Raw genomic sequence first — 9,827 nt, forward strand, 5'->3', positions numbered from 1 at the left:
AGCCTCTATGTGAAAGAGAAGCATGCTTCTATCTTGTTGAGCCACTCCTGCTGTGGATATTTTCTATTCACGCCCCAACCCAATGCTAACAGATACAGCTCAAGTAATAACAATAATGACAGCTAAAATGTATTGACCTCTTACTTTGTCAGATATTGAGCTAAGCACTGTATTTGCAGTATTATCTTTAATCCTCATAATGACTCCAGGAGGCACATACTATTATTGTCCTTAGTTTACAGAGGAGAAAACTTGAAGTTTAGGAAGTTAACTAACTTACCAAGGGGGTGCAGCCAGTAAGTGGTTGAAATGGATTCAATCCCAGCATATGACTCCAGAACCCATGCTCTAAACATTAACCATGGTGGAAAATATCTTAGTAACTTTGACTCATGGTTCCTCTGTACAATCCATTCATCTCAATTCAAGCAATATTTTTGTCTCATTTTTTGGACCTTCCTGCCTTCTAAACATCCTACCTGCTAAACAAATACTTACTTTAATAAGTTACAACACCCTGTGTTATCCAAGGTTAAGGAAGAGAGGGATGACATTTATTTTGATGAAGTATGTATATAATTGGCTGTGCTTTGCACCAAAAGGCATAATTTCATTTTCCTTACTGATGCACAATGGGAAAAACGAAGTAAAAGAGACAACATCTTGAGGAATGATTCAGTCAGGAGGGATGTGGCTAGAGGATAATCTGCAGCCAGTATTGTTCCAGTGCAATCCTCCACACTGTAATATTTAAAGTGCTTTATAGGTCAGCAGCTACAGAAAGAAAGAAAGAAGCTAAGAAATGCAGAATGAAGACAGTCTTGCCAAAATTAACCAGAACAAGTTTTGGTGGACTAGACCAGGATACTGTTGTTTCTCCATTAGGACAATATATTCATTATCATTTCCAGCCTAGCATAAATTTCTTTCAGGCTCTTCCTGGATTTTTGACAAAAGCATGAAAATGTCTTTGGTTTCCAACAATGATATGTTTTTCCTTTATCAATTCTTTTCAGTAAATATTTGTTGGAACCCTATTAAGTGCCAAGCATTGAGTTAGGCTAAAAGATGGGTACAAAGATAAAGAAGACATTGTCCCTGTCCTTGTCTAGTTGGAAGAGACAAAGAAGAGCGCATGTGGGTTAGGAGGCAGAGAGAAGGAAGATGTGCAGGAGATGAGGTGGGACCTGCAGAGGCTGGAACACAAAGGGCCTATTCTCACTGGCCAAGAGGCTTATACATCATCCAATGGCATGGAGAGCAACTGAAGGAAGTTGGGCAGAAGAGTAACGTCAGTTTTGTTTTAAAACTCTAGTTCCACATAGCAGCATGAAAGATGAATTAAATGAGATCAGAATGGAGGCAAGCATTTTAGTTAGGGAGCTAAATTACACTAATCCAGGAGAACGATGATGAGGGCCCACATCAAGGTACTGGATCAGGATAAAAAAGAGACTGAATGCAGAAATATCTCCTAGAGAAAATCAACAGATTTAGTGTTGAAGAGATTGAGGAAGAGATTGGAGAGGAAGAGGAAAGAATCAATGAAGATTCTCAAAGGTACGGCTCGCTGAGTTTATCTTGGCGTTTTAGAGGTAGCTGGTATTGAAGAAAAAAAAGAGCACCTACAGGCTTTGACTGTGGACAATATTTGTTTCCCTTGACTCTACCTCTTAGCAGCAATGAACAAGTCATGTTGATTTCTTAAACTTCAGATTCTTCATCTGTAAAACAATGATTATTTTTTCTTAGGATTTTTAAATGAGAATTCATAAGATTATATAAGAAAAGAGCTTGCTATTGCCCCTGTAACAAAACTGGAGTTACATCAGTCAAGGTTCAGTGCAGAAAACAGAAACCATACAAAGTCTATCAAACAAAAAGGTGTTAAGTTCAGGGAACTAGATGCCTCTAAAATAATTGGAAGGACTGGAAAACAAATGTCAGGGTTGTTAAGCTTTTAATCACACCACTGCAAGTATAATCCAGAGATCAGGAAACTGATGTTGCTGCCACACAGGTGGAGAGGCTTCAGGAAACTACTGCCAATGTCACAGACATTCTGCAGCCCCAGAACTGTTGATCAGCAGTGAAACATGAAGCCCAGTCACCATAAAACTTATGCCTGCCAAGGGCCCCGTGTTCACCACCACTTCTGCTGTCAGGAGAATGTCTCTGCTTCCCTTCCACCTCTCAAACACAAGCAAGCGTATTTCTTTGATACAGCATAATTGCATCCAGAACTCTACTACATGTAACTAATTCCCAGGTTTCTGGCTCCTGCAATATTGGGCAGAGCATAGAATATGGTGGAAATGGATGATTACCAACAAATAATACCCAGCTCAGGCCTTAAGAAATATAATTTTAGTTATAGTGTTCATCTGAACAGGAAGAAAGCAGGTTTAGGAGTGGAGATGGTGAATTCAGTTTGGGACATTTTGACTTTGAAGTGCCTGTGGGACATCCAGACAGTTGTATATGGAAAAATAATTTAGAAGGTAGGTATATAAATAAAGATTTAGGAATTATCATCTCAGTAGTAGCTGAAATCATGCAATGCAAATGCCCCCCCACCCTCCCACCTCCCCTGGGAGAATTATAGATTGAGGAGACACTAATACCAAGCATAGGACCCCAACATAAAAGGGATGGAAAAGGGATAGAGGAGCTCACAAAGAAGTCAGAGAGAATTTTAAGAAGGAGGGTGTGGTCTCTAGAATGCCAACCAGAAGTCAAAGAACTAAAAACTTTCCACAGGGTATGTCAACTTGGATGTCATTGTTCACTTGGGTGGGTTCCATTTGAATAATAGTGGTAAAGTCAGATTTCAATGTCAGAAGGAGAGGAAGTCTTGATTGTGAAGGAAAGAGATGGAACAGGGAGATAGTGTGATTTTTATAAAAAAAGAAAACTTCTACATCATGAGAAGAACTACTAAAATGATAATAATGTTCTTTTGCCTTACAACTATCTTTAGTAGTTATGTTTCTGTGTTATGTATTCTAAAAATACTTCCTTAAGTCTGGGATGATGATCACCTAACATTGTAATGGCTATTCTGGGTAGTGTGATTTTTAAGTCATTGTTTTTCTTTCTTCTTTTCACATTTTTCATAGCTTGAAGCAAGCATAATCGTTTAAACCAAAAGCAATCATCATTATCCCTAAACTGAAAATAAATTTTCTCCATACTGAGTGTGGGTTGGGACTTTAGGTCATTTTATACAAATGGTGTGCTGTTGACAATGTCTAGGACAAGTAAGCCCAGTTTCTAGTGGAGGTAGCAAACCTTTTCCTGGACTCAGGGTTTTTAAAGGTAATTATGAAATTGGAATGTCTAAAGAAAAATGTACATAATAAATAGGATGAAGGGGATTGGAAATTAACTCTTTAACTTCATTTCACATGGCTGGAAACTTATGTAAAGTATTAGCTTCACAATTTAAGATTCAGAATTTTGAGGTAGAAGGAAATAAAAAGACCATAGTCCAGTGCCTAAAATTACAGATGGAAACTGAGGCCTAGAAAGGACCTGGCCAAGGCCACAGAGTAGGAGGAATGAACAGTAGAAGTCTGAATCCTGAACCCCGAAGAGAGTCTCTGCCACCCTTAGGCCACATGGCTCACAAGTGAGGCAGAGAACTTGGAGAGCATCAGAAAAGGCTGAGGGCTGGACAACAGGGTGTGGAGTGAAAGGTCAGAAGATTTGGGATTTGGGATTTGGAATTGTTTGACTTGGAAAAGAGAAGACTGAAGGGATCTTAATAATTTCCCAAGACAAAAGGGAAACTATGTCTCCTGATAAAATGGATAATAAAATTTCTCTACCCTCTTGCCTAGGTTGTTCTTTCCAGGCAAAAAGTTGCTTTCCTTTTCCCTCCACCTACCCAAATGTAATCCCCCTTCAGTGTCATTAGACACATCCCAGATCTTCCTAAACCTCCTCAGATGAGTCCCCCTTGAACATGGAACTTCATCTTCTCAGGTCTCTCCCTTTAGCACTTATGGCTGGAACCACAGAGACGAACACACACATTGTCACAATGCCTCATCGTTTCACTGTGGTGTGTCTTTCTTCTCCAGAGAGATCTATCTCAACCCTTCATTTGTAGAGCCCCTGACTTCTGTTATGGCCTAGCATAGGATTGACATAAATAACAGACACGCAATAAATACTTGTAGAATTTACTTAAACCATGGCATAAAGATTTATGTTAAATACGAAACAAATTTTTCTAATGGTGAATATTATAGTTGTTAAGTGGGATGCAAAATCTCCTCTAAACTTATTTAAAAATGGATATATTACCTATCTAGAAAATTTAAGGTGTGATATTGTCTGAAGATCCAAGGAAACAGGGATGAACACTAATTTATTTTTGAGTCTGAGCCTCTTGATTCTGTCATAATCTACATTTAATTAGAAAGTATATATATCTCAAATACACTGCATTAAGAGGTCACTGTGGAGGTTTCAGCTACATCTAATGTTGATTCAAGCCATTGCAGAGTCAAACTGGCTAGCTGATGACATATTTGTAATCATCTTTCACTGCATCTAAATAAAATAAAGAACTGAATGGTTGCCTTGATAATCACATGACTGAAATCTCATAGTTATATCCTTATAATGAGAAACACATGCTAAAAACCATCATATTACTTCAATGTCAAAAAATCGGATGGATTATAGATGCATTCATTCTTTATGAATAGTTAATTTATCTCCTCTAGTATTTACAAGATGTAATTTTTTCACAAATTTTTCTGTACGCCTTTTTCTAATCTTCTTATTTCTATTCGTGAATTTCCTAATTTACTGAAACAAGTGATACACTAGAGATAAGAGTATATCACTAAATAATTTTGGCAGATGAAAAGAAGAAAGTCACTCAGCAGAAAGCTCATGACTTGCTGCGTATTTTAAAATACCATCCTTAAGGACCTTTACTATTGTTTTAATTAAAACCATTGTACTCTCAGACTCACAGGAGTTTTTCTTTCACTATAAAACCTGTCTATGGACAGGGACTTGCTTTCTTATTAGAATGTAAGTTTCTAAATATAATAAATATGATATTGGGAATCATGAATTGCCTGCTACCCAGTAGAGCTCATTAAAATGTTGACTCTTGAATCACCTTCTTGAGAGGCAGTCCTCTTTTAAAAAACTAATGTGAGCCATGACTTGAGTTTGTGAAATTTGTAGCTTCTCCTTTTAGTAATGACTGTAACTTGCTTACAGATAAAGATGAGACTTGTGCCCTCTGGGATATTTCCATATCTAATAATGTTTAAAATAATATAATTTTAGAATAAGAAGGGCTGTTAAATGTCATTTTATAAGTTTTATGAAAGGAAAGAATCAAAGTGTCTGTCACTTCAACAAACATCAGGCTTCTATTTAGCATGATTTAGGGTCACTTGAAAACAGTCATGCTCTCTGGCAGGCTTTGAGATGTGGCCTTGTCTAGAACAGAGAGTTCTCCCAAGGCAGGGATAGATTCACCGTGAAAGTAATGAAGGTGACCCTTCAGGGCCCCCCTCCCTTGCCCACTCACTATGAGTGCTCTAAGCATTGGGTCATAGAGCGTCCCAAGAGGAGAGATGCTGGGTTCTCACCCGAAGCATTTCTATGTACTCGACTCCACTGAGTTGCCTAAAGAGATCATTGAATTTTCAAGACTTGCATAATTTATCTTCTCATTTTAACTAAGATCATTGTGTAATTTTCTATCTTTTTTCGTATAGAGCAGGAGTCCCCAGTCTTTTTGGCACCAGGGACCTGTTTCTTGGAAGACAATTTTTCTGCAGACGGGGATGGGGTGGTGGTTGTTTGGGGGATGATTCAAGTGCATTGCATTTATTGTGCACTTTATTTCTATTATTATTACATTGTAATATATAATGAAACAATTATACAACTTGCTATAATGTGGAATCAGTGGAAGCCCTGAGCTTGTTTTCCTGCAACTAGACAGTCCCATTCTGGGGGGATGGGAGACAGTGACAGATCATCAGGCATTAGATTCTCACAAGCAGCGAGCAACTTAGATCCCTCGCATGTGCATTTCACAATAAGGTTTGTGCTCCTAAGAGAATCTAATGCCGCTGCTGATCTGACAGGAGGCAGAGCTCAGGCAGTCATGTGAGTGATGGGGAGCAGCTGTAAGTAGAGCTGAAGCTTTGCTCGCTCACCTACTGCTGTGTGGCCCAGTTCCTGCTGTGTGGCCCAGTTCCTGGTCCATGGCCCAGGGGTTTGGGGCCCTTGATATCGAGGAATCTCAAAATCATATAAATTTCAGGCCCTACAAAACCTAGATCTGCCACTGCCCAACAGCAAGAAGGGTTCCTTTCCAAGGAAAATCTGTTTCAAAGAATCTTTTCAGTTGAGAAGTTCTGAGTTTCATTAGCTTCACAAAAGCCCCTCTGTGTAATTTGTGTATTTGTGGGCAAACGATCTGCATAAATCGTCATTTGGATATTAGGGGTTAATGAAGCGAACACTAAGCTTTAGAGGCAAATGAGGGCCAGAATTTAGACGCAGCATCATGGACCCTCATAACAACAGGTGGATCATTGCAACAAAAATGGCCAAACAGATGTGAATTCGTTTCATTACTTGGCAGTCTCCTCCTACCAAGTCGGCATGAGGTTTTGAAACATCAAGTAAAAGTCAGGGCAAAAGGCATGATCTACCCCCAAATCTCTCAGCAAAAGCTGTGTTCAGCATCTCTGAGAAAATTTGGCAGCCAGCGCACAGCATGATGAATAATATGGCACAAAGATTCAAACTAGTTTGAGAAAAAAAATCAAAGGATTGCAGGGACCTCTGAACATCAGGTCTCCTACAGACTCTATTCTGTTGAGTTAATGTTTCACAACTTTAACATAGACCTGGTTCTGATTCACTGAAACTTGTAAAACAAACAAACAAACAAAAACCTTGGAATGGGGGGCAATTAGAACAAAAGCATTCCTTTGACTTTTAATTTCATGACTTATTAACATGCCCTGTACTGTAGAAAATTTACCAACTTTAATAACAAGGGTACAGCAGTACACCAATGTTGTTAAATTGGAGTATGTTGTTCTTAAAAATTATTTTAAAGTAAGTTCTATCATCTGCATGAATTATATTTAAATACTTTAAGTAAATCTTTTTATAAAGTTATCTACATAATAAGTCAGGAGACAATCTCTTCTTGAAAAAGAAGGAAACCCAGCTACATGCTACAAGATAGATGAACCTGGAGGACATTATGGCAAGTGAAATTAGCCAGTCCCAGGAGGACAAATACTACTCCATTATTCCACTTACATAAGGTTTCAAAAGTAGTCAAACTCATAGAAACAAAGAATAGAATCTTAGTTGCCAGGGACTGCAGGAAGGGAAATAGAAAGAGTTGCTCATAAGACATATAAAATTTCAGTTACACAAGATGATTACGTTCTAGAGACTAGCTGTCTCACATTGTACTTATAGGTAACGATACTGTAGGCTGGGCACAGTGGCTCACGCCTGTAATCCCAGCACTTTGGGAGGCCAAGGAGAGTGGATCACGAGGTCAGGAGATGGAGAGCAGCCTGGCTAACACAGTGAAACCCCATCTCTACTAAAAATACAAAAAATTAGCTGGGCGTGGTGGCACACACCTGTAGTCCCAGCTACTCGGGAGGCTGAGGCAGGAGAATCGCTTGAATCTGGGAGGCATAAGTTGCAGTGAGCTGAGATTGTGCCACTGCACACCAGCCTGGGCGACATAAAGAGACTCCATCTCAAAAAAAAAAAAAGATAACGATACTGTAGTGTACATTTAAAATCTGCTGGCCGGGCGTGGTGGCTCACGTCTGTAATCCCAGCACTTTGGGAGGCCAAGGCGGGTGGATCACAAGGTCAGGAGATCGAGATCATCCTGGCTAACACAGTGAAACCCCGTCTCTACTAAAAATACAAAAAATTAGTCAGGTGTGGTGGCAGCCAACTGTAGTCCCAGCTACTCCCTAGGCTGAGGCAGGAGAATGTCATGAACCCAGGAGGCGGAGTTTGCAGTGAGCCAAGATGGCACCACTGCACTCTGGCCTGGGCAACAGAGCGAGACTCCATCTCAAAAAAAAAAAAAAATTCTGCTAAGAGGGCAGATCTCATCCTAAATGTTCTTACCACAGTAAAGTAAAATAAAATAAAATAAAGTAAAATAAAATAAAATAAAGAAGGAGCAGAAGAGGAGGAGAAGGAGGAGGAGTTGGCAATGGCAATCTCTTCCAAGAAAAAGAGTACAATTAATTGCTCAGCCTGATGAATAGAAGCATTGGTGGTTAGTGGAGGGCAGGTAGAGGCTGGAGGGTGATGAAGACAAAGATCAGTGTTAAAGCTCGTGAGAGACTAATTGACTTTCTCAGGAGAAATTGGCTATGAGCCAATACCTTAGGACAGTGGTGCTCCAAGTATGGGCCATGAATCTCTGCAGGTCCCTGAGACACTATCAGGTTATTCAAACTCAAAAGTACTTTCTTAATAATGCTAAGATATTATTTGCCTTTTTCATTGTGTTGACATTTGAATTGACAGTGCAAAAAAATGGTAGGGAAAACCCTTGGTGGTTCAGCACATTTCAAAGCAGAGGTCCCCAACTATACTAGTGACCAGCATCCTAGTACAATGAATATTGCACTTCACTGCCACTCACTTGCAGAGGGGGAAAAGCCAGAGAAGAGTTGCACTTTAGAATGTCCTTGATGAAGCAATATAAATGATTGATTTTGTAAACTATCAGCTCTTGCGTATACATCTTTTTAATATTTTGCTTGGCAAAATTGGAACTATGCAAAAAAGCACTTCTACTTCAAACTCAAGTATGGTGGTTATCTCAAGGAAAGGCGCTTGTAAGATTGAGTTGTGAGCTGAACCAGCCATTTTATTCAGAGAATAACACTTTTCCTTGAATCAATGAAGAACCATCTTTATTTAGACTTGGGGATTTGGCAGACATTTTTTCCACAATGAACCAAGTGAGACTGACTATCACTTCAAGGAAAACAACTGACAGTACTTGCTGCCAATGATAAAATTCAAGCCTTCAAGTGAAAATTCAAATTTTAGAAAAATTGTGTCTGCCCCTGTAAGCTTGATAGCTATCCAATACTCAAAAATTTTCTGATGAAATTAGTAGTAGCATTATTATTAACAAATATAATATTTTGTATTATATAATGAAATATGCCAACATTTAGAACATCTACACAATTCAGTAACTCAATATTCCAAGTGACCAATACATGATGTTGTGAAATCAGACATGGGTGAAACATCCATTCAAAGTACAAGATAGGCTAACAAATTTTAACGTAACTGAATTTGAAAAGTTCATTGATACGGTTTCAGATTTCACAATGCAACTCACCTTTTAAAAACCACCATTTGGTATAGTTCCTAAAAAATACCCACACTTTTCTGAAAAGGCTATTAAGATACTCCCCTTTCCAACAGTGTGAGGCTGGTATTTCTTAATATACGTCAATCAAAACAACATGTCACAGAAGATTGGTGGCTTTAAAATATACCCACAGATTCTTTGATAGTCCTCAAATGGTAGAACCCAATTTCTTGACTTTGAGTGCAGGCCAAAATTAATGACTCACGTCCAGTGAATAGAATGTGGTAGAAGTGACCATGTGTGACTTAAAAATAGGTCATAAAAGGCACTGTGACTTTCTTCTTGTGCTCCTTCTCTTGGAGAGCTCTGGAGAAAACCAGCTGCCATGTTATGGGAGAGAGTTGAGAACCATAGCCTAAAGAGAAAGGTCAAAGGAGCAGGCCAAACG

This window comes from Gorilla gorilla, chromosome 14 (assembly GCF_029281585.2).
Source record: "Gorilla gorilla gorilla isolate KB3781 chromosome 14, NHGRI_mGorGor1-v2.1_pri, whole genome shotgun sequence".
NCBI classification, from domain to species: domain Eukaryota; kingdom Metazoa; phylum Chordata; class Mammalia; order Primates; family Hominidae; genus Gorilla; species Gorilla gorilla.